The 12,280-nt window shown below is 46.6% G+C and overlaps 1 pseudogene; it reads right to left on the bottom strand.

The window, feature by feature from the left end:
* Nucleotides 1-1,791: 1,791 nt before the first annotated feature.
* On the bottom strand, nt 1,792-1,923 carry LOC141130800 (U2 spliceosomal RNA; annotated as a pseudogene).
* Nucleotides 1,924-12,280: the final 10,357 nt, after the last annotated feature.

Consider the following 12,280-nt stretch of genomic DNA (forward strand, 5'->3'; position numbering starts at 1 on the left):
TCACTAGGTACAGACCCCCCTCCCGCAGTATAGATCCCCTCCCTCAGTACAGACCCCCCTCCCACAGTATAGATTACCCTCCCTCAGTACAGACCCTCCTCACTAAGTACAGACCCCCCTCCATTAAGTACAGACTCCCCTCCCGCAGTATAGATCCGCCGCCTCAGTACAGACCCCATCATCAAGTACAGACCCCCATTACCAAGCCGAAGCAGACCAACCCAAGTACAGTGGGGCTCCCCCAAAGGGAGACCCCTCAAAGGAGAGGGCGAACCAAGCCAAAAGGCCTATGTCCACCCCCTTCCAAGACTTTCAGAGTAGGCCCGAGGACCCACACCCTACTCGCCACACAGTGACAAAACGTGTATACAAGACAACCAAAAAAAGACAAAAAGGTGACAAACAGGGATAAAGAAAGAGTGGGGGAGATAGTGAGATGGGAGAGTGAAAGTGGCCATTGTGCTATACAATGGCCGGCCCTCCGGCCAGGCATAAAAATTTCCCCTGGTCCTGGCCAAAAGGCCCGGCCCAAGAGGCAGGTGCGAAAAATGTGTGTTGTAGTGAAAGTGACCATGGTGCCATAAAATCAAGTGCTTTCACACCGTGACTATACGCAGGGGCGTTGCTAGGTGGCAAAAAGACCAGGGGCTTCAGCCCGAAGTCCAAGGCCGGACCGGGGGGGGGGGTGTTGTACACGTGATGCAGGCTTATTTTTTGGCTGGGCCGTGACTTACCTGACCTACATACACTGACGGTAGTGAACACTGACCTTTACATTCACTGACCTACCTACACTGACCGTAGTGACCTACCTACACTGACATTTACCTACACTGACATTTACATACACTAACCTACCTACACTGACACTTACGTACACTGACCTACCTACACTGACCGTAGAGACCTACTTACACTGACCTACCTACACTGACATTTACCTACACTGACCAGCCTGACCCACATACACTGTCTGACCTACCTCAGCTCAGCCGTGGTGTGCGGTGTCACAGCAGCCAGGCAGTCAGAGGACGAGGAGGAGCCGAGGAGGAAAGGAGAGCGGGCCGCCCGAGCGCTGAGCGGGGATCTTACAGTGGCGCGGTGGCCGCATTGAAATTCCCGCCTTCTGGAGCCTGCAGCGCCTATGATGGACGTCACACGTCCCGCGGTCCGAGCATTGGACCAGGGGGACGTCCATCATAGGCGTTGCAGGCTCCAGAAGGCGGGACCTGCTACGGCACTCGGCCAAACTCGGCCAAATTCGCCGGCGCTCGGGATCAGATCGGTCCTGGCGCTCGCCGCTCGGGGTTTGTAATGAAGAGCTGCATGCCTGAGGCTCGGGGCTTTTCGGGGGCACATTCGGGGCTTCAGCCACGGCTAGCCACCCCCTCCCGACGCCCCTGACTATACGGCACCCCTGAACTGCCACTTCAGGGGCACATTCACCACTTGCCTTTCAAAGCAACCCTGACCCACAGCCCAGACCACAGCAGCCCCCACCCCAACCAGGAAGGCCTGGAGTTCAGGAAACCCGGTGAGAGCCCTATGGTTTGACTCCACCATCGTTCCGTTCCTCCTGGCTAATTATATTCGGGAGATACTGACCGCCCTCCCCCCTCTCCAAAGGAGGAGCAAGCGTTCTCTCCCAGAAAAACTGGCTGGAGCTAGAGCTACCCCAATCTAGGCCAGAAGGCCAGGGGCCCGACCCTCCGGATCAGACCCCGTGGTTCTCCATCCCCATCAGAAGGCTTCCCTTTCGGCTACAAACAGCTCCAGGTCACCTTTATTCCAGCAGGCTTTGCATAGCCACCGCAATCCCGTCTCTATTTCGCCATAGATCAGGGACGGAAGCAAGCGCCACCTCCTGGAAACTGATAAGAACAGATACTACACTTGATCTTAGCCAAAAGGCCGAGAAGCGATAGTATAAGGAATGATATGACAATCAATGACAATCACAGGCATATATATTGATATGAATCTACACCTGGGAGCTCCCCTTAATCTAAACCTTAAAGTCACTATACTAGAGTGCAGGACCCTGCAATGAAAAAGGCAGTCCAGACGTCTTCAGTCTTCGCTAGCTTTTATAATTGTAATCCGTATAGGGGGGTTCCTCCTGTGTGCTATGTAGTATAGTATAACACACTAAAACAATTGTAATCCAAATGAGTGACTAGGTGTCTTTATATGAAGAAACAAAACATCTAACATCCGCTCTTGAACGCTGAAGTCTATTTGTATGTAATAATCTCAGACTTAACTTGTCTGTAGGACTATCAGTCCCAGCAACACTCTGTACAGTTCTAAAGATGTGTGTGTAATACTCAATTAAAATTCTGGGTATCAACCCTCTCACCACACAAAATCCAGGCAGGTGGATGTCTCCGGTCCAGCAGTTCTCAGTTCCGTAAAGAGGCACCACCACGCCGTCACACTGTTCCGTTCACAAACGACCGGGAGTCCTCGGTTATCTCCCCACGGGTCTTCCGGAACAATCACATCTCTTGTCCAGTTCACTACGATGCAAAAAGTAGGATACCGCAGCTACTCCGATCCTTTGCAAGGTAGGCCGCAACCCTGTGGGACACACACATCCACAGAGTCCTGCTGACAGGCCACGCGTCCCAGAAACAAGAGACCTAAAATGGCCGCTGCTTACCCTTTTATATCCTCCCACAATGCAGTTCAGTTCTGACTTTGTCCAGGAGCATTGTGGGTGGGTCAAAGCTACAGTTCCGAAGTAAACAGTGAATCACTTCCATGTCACTTAATCCTGAGATGTAAACTTATTGTGCTTTATCAATTGTCCACAAGATGGCAATAACACAACTATTGAACTAAATAATTCACATAGAGCTAGAAACAACAGTTGTCAGCGCTACATACTCCCCCTGCTCTAAATCTTTGGTCCCCAAAGATATGTAAGACCTTGTTTCTGTTACACATCTTAGCCTCTAAACGAGAACACAGGACCGACAAGGGAGCCTCCCACCAATTCTCAGGTGTTGGGAAGCTACTCTGTGTTCCCACAACTGTTACTTTAGTATCAGGTACAGGTGTGCCAAGGGGTGAAGCAGGGTTCTCATTGTCCAGACCGACTGAGGAGGAACTAGGCTCATCAATGTTCCTTTTGCTGGTAATCTTGGTTGTTTCAGAACACTCACCCAAAGTATCGTATGTTAGTCTCTTGAGCGAATGTTCCTCTTTTCCCTTTGTTTTTTTGGTGTGTCCCCTATTTCTGGCTGAACATCACTTTCTTCTACTTCAGTGGGAGATAAATACTCTTCAGCTCTTCCAGACAATGGCCCCTCCTCAGCAGGGGGTGATGAAACACTCTCTTCAGTTTTGGGTATATTAGATGACCACAACCAGCTAATGTCCATCTCTCTCTCCTCATTGTCTTCAGTTGCTGAAGTCCCAGACTGGGATCCAGTTATAGGCCGTTGTGCAACTTCTGATGTGGATGATAATTCCTCTTCGGGGATTATCCTGACTGCATCAGTAAGGGGCAAAAGGTGATTCCGATGCCAAGTTTTAGTTGGTCCATCACTTCCTTCTGGCCTGATTTCAAATACTGGAAGCCCTGGGAGCTGTTTACACACAACATATGGCTGTGATCTCCATCGATTTGCCAACTTGTGTTTGCCAGGAATACCCAAATTCCTTAGTAAGACTCTGTCACCTGGTTGAAGATCTTGGACTCTTACTTTAAGGTCAAAGTTTCTTTTATTCCTGCTCCCTCTGTTTTCTGACATGGTCCAGGCCTTCTCATAAGCAACCTTCAGACTCTTCCTCAGCCTATTTGCATATCCTCGGTGAGAAGCTTCTGATGTGTGATCCAGAGAAGTTCCAAAGGCTAGGTCCACTGGTAGCCTAGCTTCGCGCCCAAACATCAGCCGCTAAGGTGAATATCCTGTGACATCACTCTTGGTGTTGTTGTATGCATGTACTAAAGCAGCAATATGCTTACTCCAGTTGGGCTTTTGCTCGGAGGTTAGTGTCCCCAACATATTAAGAAGAGTTCTATTAAATCTCTCCAGCTGAGGGTCTCCTTGCGGATGATAGGGTGTAGTTCTGGATTTTTTTATCCCCAGTAGATCCAGCAACCTCCTGATGAGTGTACTCTCAAAGTCCCTTCCCTGGTCTGAGTGGATCCTCTGTGGTAAGCTGTAATGGACGAAGAACTTCTCCACCAATGTCTTAGCCACTGTGACTGCCTTCTGGTCTTTTGTGGAGAAAGCTTGAGCATATCTGGTGAAATGGTCCGTGACTACCAGAATTTTTCCTTGTCCACTCAAATCAGATTCTAGGCACAGGAAGTCTATACACACTAGACCCATGGGACCTTGGCTTGATAAGTGTCCCATTGGGGCTGCCCGTTGTGGCAGAGTCTTTCTCTGGATACTCCTATGGCAGGAGTGACAGTAACTCTCCACTTCTTTGCTCATGTAAGGCCAGTAGAATCTATCTCTTATCAACTGAAGAGTTCTTTCTGACCACAGATGTCCATGACAATCATGTAAAGCGATTAACACTGTCTCTCTGGCAGCAACAGTTGCCACTTCTCCTCTGGATCTTCAGAGGGGCCCCTTCGGTAGACCACCCCTTGCAACAACTGCAACCGATCCCACTCTTTGTGTAACAACAGAGCTTCTTTTCAGGCGCTTTTTAAAAGTAGATCAGGGTGTTTACCCTCCAAAGCTTCCAATACCAAGCTGCAGAGTGGATCCTCTTGTTGATCTTTCCTAAGATCTTTTCTTGATAATTTCAGTAAACCCTCTGCAGCAATCTGGGAGACATTGCAGTAATACCTGGGCACTCCTGCCGTAGTCACTCCAATCTCTTCAGCTCTGGCTCCACCTTTCTCCTGCTTAACGGCTCCTTCACAAAAGGCTCTTACCCCATCTGGGCAAGTTGAGTCCAATCCTCTTGGGAGCTCAAGGGACTGTGGGGTCTTCTTGACAGTCCATCTGCACCTCTGTTGCCTGCTCCCAGTCTGTATTTCAGGATAAAGGAGAATGTTGAGAGAGCAGCCAACCACCTATGGCCTGTGGCGTCCAATTTTGCGGTGGTGAATAAGTATGTGAGGGGGTTGTTATCTGTTTTCACTACAAATTCGGCACCATAAAGATAATCCCTCAGCTTGTCTACCACAACCCACTTCAAGGCCAGAAACTCAAGTTTATGAGTTGGGTAGTTCTTCTCAGCAGGAGACAAGCTTCGGCTCACATAAGCAACAGGCCTTAATTGTCCATTGTGTTCCTGATAGAGCACTCCGCCCAGCCCATCTCGGCTGGCATCCATGTGCAGTTCATAGGGCTTGGTAGGATCCGCATAAGCTAACACTGGAGCAGTTGTAAGACTCTTCTTCAATAGACTGAATGTCTCCTCACATTCCTGAGTCCACTGATCCAGAATAGATTCCTTTTTCTTCCAGGGCCCTTCTTTTTGTCTCCCATGTTTCTCCGAATCCACATCAGCCTCTTCTAGATTCTTTAGTAGTTCTATGAGTGGGTGAGCTACTTTTGCGAACAACTCCACGAACCTCCGGTAGTAGGAGCAGAATCCTAAGAATAACCTGAGCTCAGTTACATTCGTGGGCCTTGGCCAAGAGGTAACAGCTTCCAATTTCTCAGGATCAGTTGCTATCCCTTCTTCAGACACAATTTGCCCCAGATAGTTCACTGAAGATTGGTAGAATTGACACTTCTCCATTGAAAGTTTCAAGCCCTCTTCATATAACCTCTTTAGAACTTTTTCCAGTCGCTCTTCATGTTCTTCAATAGTTCGGCCAAACACAATGATGTCGTCTAAGTATACTAAGACCTCAATCAAATTCATGTCGCCTACTGTCATCTCCATGAGCCGCTGGAAAGTTGCTGGGGCCCCAGACAGACCTTGTGGCATCCGGTTGAATTTGTAGAACCCCATGGGAGTGATGAAAGCAGTCTTCTCCTTATGTTCAGGACTCATAAGGATCTGATAATAACCACTCTTCAGATCTAATACACTGAACCACTTTGCCCCTGACAAGCTCTGTAGGGCATCTTCTATACGGGGGGTAGTGTATTGATCTGGGATGGTCCGTCGGTTCAGAGTCCTGTAGTCGATACACAGCCGGAGTGACCCATTTTTCTTCTTCACCACCACTATCGGAGAGGTGTATGGACTCCTGGACTCTTTGATAATCCCAGTCCTTTTTAGCTCAGCCAGCTGTTCTCAGAGGTCTTCAAGGTCTCCCAATGGGATTCTCTTTACCCTTTCCCGGAAGGGTTTGTCTTCTTCCAGCCAGATCTTGTGCTCTGCACTCTTTGCGTACCCCACGTCAAACTCACTCTTTGTGAAAACTTCCTTCCATCTCATGAGCTGGGCTTTGGCCCTCTCCATCCAAGCAGGCATAAGAGAGGTGTTTTTTGGGTAGAAACTCTCCATGTGAATTTCTTCTTCGGAGCTCCTTGTTACATCTTTTGGTGAAACTGGGGTTGCTTGATTCACCTGCCCAAGCAGTATTCTTGCTGGTATCTTCACAGGCAAGGCTGTCGTGTTCCGAACACTGACTGAGACTCTCCCCCTGCTCCTCTTAAGTGTCTTAGTTGATAACACTTTTGAAAGTATCTCCAGACCCACATTCGCTTCCTGGGTGTCAATGAAAGGACCAGGTCAGTTCCAGCTCAACTTAACAGAGGCCCTCATGCACACCACTTCACCCGGTTGTAGTAGTTGTTCACCCCAGTCTAAAGGCCAAACTTTTCCCACTCCTTCTGCTGGGGCCTTCTACTCATGTACTATGTCCTTGTACGCTTGGGTTAGCATGGGATGTACCTTCATGGCCGGGGCACTTTCATTCTGTACAAGGGGTATCAGGAGTCTTCTGACCAGATCGGTGTTTGTTCCGATGATGAGGGAACTTTTGTGGGCCCCAGGGGGCCGGGGACACACAACTGCCAGGGTGTCGAAAGTCTCCGCCTTTCCAGCCACACTTGGGTCAAAGGTGAGTTTGTTAGGGATATATCCATCATAAGGAAAGTTCTGGGTACCTAAACCCCATATCTCCAATTCCTCCAACTGTTGTAGGGGCAGATGCTTGAGATGCTTCATGTAGAAATGTTTGTATAGTAAGGTCACTTGAGCTCCAATATCCAATAGTGCCTTGGCGTAGATTCCTTCTACCTGGATTGGGATGATCGGAGAGGGTCCCACTAAGTTGCGGGGAAATTCACCCTCAGGGTTCGGCTTCTCCTGTCTACTAGAGCGTATCTTGACTCCTCGTTTCCATGGACGCTTCCTCAACTCCATTCTTCCCCTTTCTCTCAAAACTTTGGGAACTTGGGTTTTGTTGGAGTTGACGACAGTTTCAGGGCGCCCAGCTGACTCCTTCACTGGGGCCCTTTGAAGTTTTCCACCAGCTTTTGACGTTGCACTGCTGCTCTTGGACTTGGGCACACGTTCCCGAAGTGTCCAACCCCTCCACAGTTGAAACAACATCCAGATCGGCTTCTGAAGGTGGAGCCTGGTACTCTCTTCAATTTTCTGTTCCTCCACTGGGTGGATTTGGGGGTCCCGTGGTCAGTAAAGCCATCATTTCCATTAACTGAGCCACCTGAGTCTTGAGAAGCTCAATCTGGGGATCATCCTCCATCACATTAACTGTTCGGACTCCAACAGTGTGCTTTTGTTCTTGGATTTTCTCCTTCTTTCTCTCCAGTATAGCTTTTTCTTCCCGTACAATCCGAATCAGATCTGGGTATCTCACTATGCCTCCATCTTGGAGAGTTCTTAACTGGAGGGTGATTGGGTCCAAAGGCTGGGCACCCCTTAGGACTTGTTTGGCTCAAATCTCATCCACTTTACAAGGATCTATTCCCTTCTTTAGTAATATCTGGTGAATGACCTTGTCCAGCCGCCTCACATATTCTGATTACTTCTCTCCAGTTTCCTGATAGGTGTGTTCTAATTGGTAAATTAGGTTGGAAACCTTTTCAGTACGTCCAAACACATCTCGCAGGATATCCAAGTAGTCTTGGGCTACACAGTTCTGTTTGCTGAGCTTTAAATTCCAAATGGCCTCGGAAGCAGGCCCCTTGAGACTCTCAGTGATCCGTTGCTTCTTCTGTGTTTCAGGGATGTCCCACTCATCCAGCACTTGTGTGGTCTGTTCCAACCATTCTTCAAAAGTATCTTCTCCTTTGGGTACAGGCTCTTGGCCCGAGAAGATGCCCAGTTTTCGGTACCCAATCCCTGAATAGGTTGAGCTCCCTTTCTGACATAAACTCATCTGAGAGAAGTTGGCAGGATCCTCCCCCTGCTCTCTTGGGTGAGTCAAGTAAAATTTTGTCTTGTCAGCGAGTTCAACACTTTCACCCTTGAAGTTTTCCGGAACTCCCTTCCACCATTCTAATAAAGCATAAGTGCGGCATGTCTCATGGTCAGGTCTTACTGTGACCACCTTGGCTCTTTGACCTGGGGATAGTGTTTTCACCACTTGATTAATGTGTTCCTTCTCCCAGATATCTCCCCAGAGTTCCATGGCTATGCTCGCTTCTGAGCAGACACCTTCCGCCTCACACCACTGTGCCGCAGTGAGGGGATCCATTCTAGGGTTATTAAGAGGGTGCTTGGCTTTAGAGTGACAGTTATCCCAGACGAGCCCCCACATGTAGCAATACTCACGGTGGAGCTGCTGGTTTAAGTGGGCCTGTCCTCTTTGCCCTACACCCTTCTTAAATTGTTCACTCCCCTTGACACAACTGTAGTGCAGTGTTGAAATAATATGAGCATTAACTTTACCCACAATATTCACTAAGGCCCCTTTCACACTGGGGCGGTAGGGGGCGTCGGCGGTAAAACAGCTCTATTTTTAGCGATGTTTTACCGCGGTATTCGGCCGCTAGCGCTGGTGGCCGAAAAAGGGTTAAATCCACTCGTATAGCGCGGCTATAGCCGCGGTATTGCCGCGGTATAGCCGCGCTGTCCCATTGATTTCAATGGGCAGGAGCGGTTTAGGAGCGGTGAATACACCGCTCCTTCACCGCTCCAAAGATGCGGCTGACAGGAGATTTTTTCTTCTCCTGCCAGCGCACCGCTTCAGTGTGAAAGCCCTCGGGCTTTCACACTGAACAAACAGCGGAGGCTGTTTTGGGGCGGTATTTTTAGCGCAATAACGCCTGCAAACCACCCCAGTGTGAAAGGGGCCTTACAATTAGGATTACTTCTCCCTGGGTACTGGTAGCTCCACCTGTAGGAGGAATGACAACACTGCACACAAACTTCAATAATGACCAAAAATAACTTCTTTCTTTGAATAAGTAATATATTTATATCAAGAGTTATTTCAATAAATATACTATCACACCAACGTAGTGCGATAGTATAAGGAATGAAATGACAATCAATGACAAACACAGGAATATATATTGATATGAATCTACACCTGGGAGCTCCCCTTAATCTAAACTTTAAAGTCACTATACTAGAGTGCAGGGCAGTCCAGACGTCTTCAGTCTTCGCTAGCTTTTATAATTGTAATCCATATAGGGGGGATTCCTCCTGTGTGCTATGTAGTATAGTATAACACACTAAAACAATTGTAATCCAAATGAGTGACTAGGTGTCTTTATATGAAGAAACAAAACATCTAACATCCGCTCTTGAACGCTGAAGTCTATTTTTATGTAATAATCTCAGACTTAACTTGTTCCGTAGGACTATCAGTCCCAGCAACACTCTGTACAGTTCTAAAGATGTGTGTGTAATACTCAATTAAACTTCTGGGTATCAACCCTCTCACCACACAAAATCTAGGCAGGTGGATGTCTCCGGTCCAGCAGTTCTCAGTTCCATAAAGAGGCACCACCACGCCGTCACACTGTTCCGTTCACAAACGACCGGGAGTCCTCGGTTATCTCCCCACGAGTCTTCCGGAACAATCACGTCTCTTGTCCAGTTCACTGCGATGCAAATAGCAGGATACGGCAGCTGCTCCGCTCCTTCGCAAGGTAGGTCGCAACCCTGTGGGACACACACACACCCACAGAGTCCTGCTGACAGGCCACGCGTCCCAGGAACAAGAGACCTAAGATGGCTGCTGCTTACCCTTTTATATCCTCCCACAATGCAGTTCAGTTCTCCATGAGCATTGTGGGTGGGTCAAAGCTACAGTTCCGAAGTAAATAGTGAATCACTTCCATGTCACTTAATCCTGAGACGTAAACTTATTGTGCTTTATCAATTGTCCACAAGATGGCAATAACACAACTATTGAACTAAATAATTCACATAGAGCTAGAAACAACAGTTGTCAGTGCTACATTTTATTTTGGTTGATATTCTGTCTCTATCATTTAAAATACACCAATGGTAATATTTATAGACCCTTCATTTCTTTATAAGTGGGCAAACTTACAACATCTGCAGGGGATCAAATAATTATTTTCCCCACTGTATACTGTAGATGCACAGCAGTATATAAATAATATAAGCTTTATGTAAGAAGACATTAAAAACAGTACATATATCTGATGTACAAACAGGCATTATCAGCAAAGGGCTCAAAAGGAGTCCTGGTGGAATTGTGCACATATAACCAGGTATATATAGTTACTGATAGAGATACAGTGCCTTGAAAAAGTATTCATGCCCCTTACAATTTTTCACATTTTGACATGTTACAACCAAAAACGTAAATGTATTTTATTGGGATTTTATGTTATAGACCAACACTAAGTGGCACATAATTGTGAAGTGGAAGGAAAATTATAAATGGTTTTCAAAATGTTTTACAAATAAATAACTGAAAAGTGTTGCGTGCATTTGTATTCAGCCCCCTTTACTCTGATACCCCTAACTAAAATCTAGTGGAACCAATTGCCTTCAGAAGTCACCTAATTAGTGGGAATGCTTTAGCAGTCTCACTATTGTTATTCGTGGGAATGATTTAGCAGTCCCACTATTGTTATTCGTTTTTTATTTATTATTTTTAATTAGTGGGAATGCTTTAGCAGTCCCACTATTGTTATTCATTTTTTTATTTATTAGTGAGAATGCTTTAGCAGTCCCACTATTGTTATTCGATTTTATTTATTTTTATTATTATTTAATTTTATTCCGTACGTTTTTTGGCTTTGCGTAACTTCTGCATATTTTCAGCTATTAAAACCATTCAACTATTAAAATGTTCGTCTCTTTCAGCTGATGATGGGACTTTTTCAACCTTTTTTCTACTAATTATACTTTTTAAAATATTAAGCTTTTTAACACTTTTTTTTAACATTGAAGTCAATGGGAGCATGCTTCAGATCCTTAAAATCTTCTTCCGCTCCCAAAAGTTTCAGCTCCTTCATACTTTCATCTACAGACGCCTAACAAACTTTAAAATGTTCACAAAATATTCAGCTATCTGGCTATATCTTTTCGGTTTGATATCTTTTACAATTTTTGTGAAAAAGCTGTTTGTTTAGAGGTCATTTCAGGACATTTTATCGCTTAAACAGAGTGTACTGTGTTGCTTTTGTTGCAGTGGTTACCAAAGCTTCTGTTACACACAGGGGGAGGTGGCTGGAGCATCTCAGCTCTAAATACAGAGCCCGGGGGAGGGGTCAGACACACCATGTACTGATTTATAATAGAGGAATATGATGGGGCAGTTTTGATGGGGCAATTCTGATGGGGCAGTTTTGATGGTGGCAATATGATGGGGCAGTTTTGATGGGACAATTCTGATGGGACAGTTTTGATGGTGGCAATATGATGGGGCAGTTTTGATAGGGCACTTCTGATGGGGAAGTTTTGCTGGGGCAATTCTGATGGGGCAGTTTTGATGGTGGCAATATGATGCGGCAGTTTTGATGGGGCAATTCTGATGAGGTAGTTTTGATGGTGGCAATATGATGGGGCAGTTTTGATGGGGACAATTTTAATGTAGCAGTTATAATGGTGGCAATATGATGCGGCAGTTTTGATGGGGGTAGTTTTGATGGGGCAGGTTTGATGGTGGCAATATGATGGGGCAGTTTTGATGGGGCAATTCTGATGGGGCACTTTTGATGGTGGCAATATGATGGGGCAGTTTTGATGGGGCAGTTTTGATGGTGGCAATATGATGGGGCAGTTTTGATGGGGCAGTTTTGATGGGGACAATTTTGATGGGGCAATTCTGATGGGGCAGTTTTGAGGGCAGTATGATGGGGGCAGTTTTAGCAATTCAACTAATCAGCATTCCCACACATTTTCCCCAGGAAATGAATTTTCTAGTTAGTGGTACTGCTTTAGCAGTCCCACT

Source organism: Aquarana catesbeiana, linkage group LG02 (assembly GCF_042186555.1).
Source record: "Aquarana catesbeiana isolate 2022-GZ linkage group LG02, ASM4218655v1, whole genome shotgun sequence".
NCBI lineage: Eukaryota > Metazoa > Chordata > Amphibia > Anura > Ranidae > Aquarana > Aquarana catesbeiana.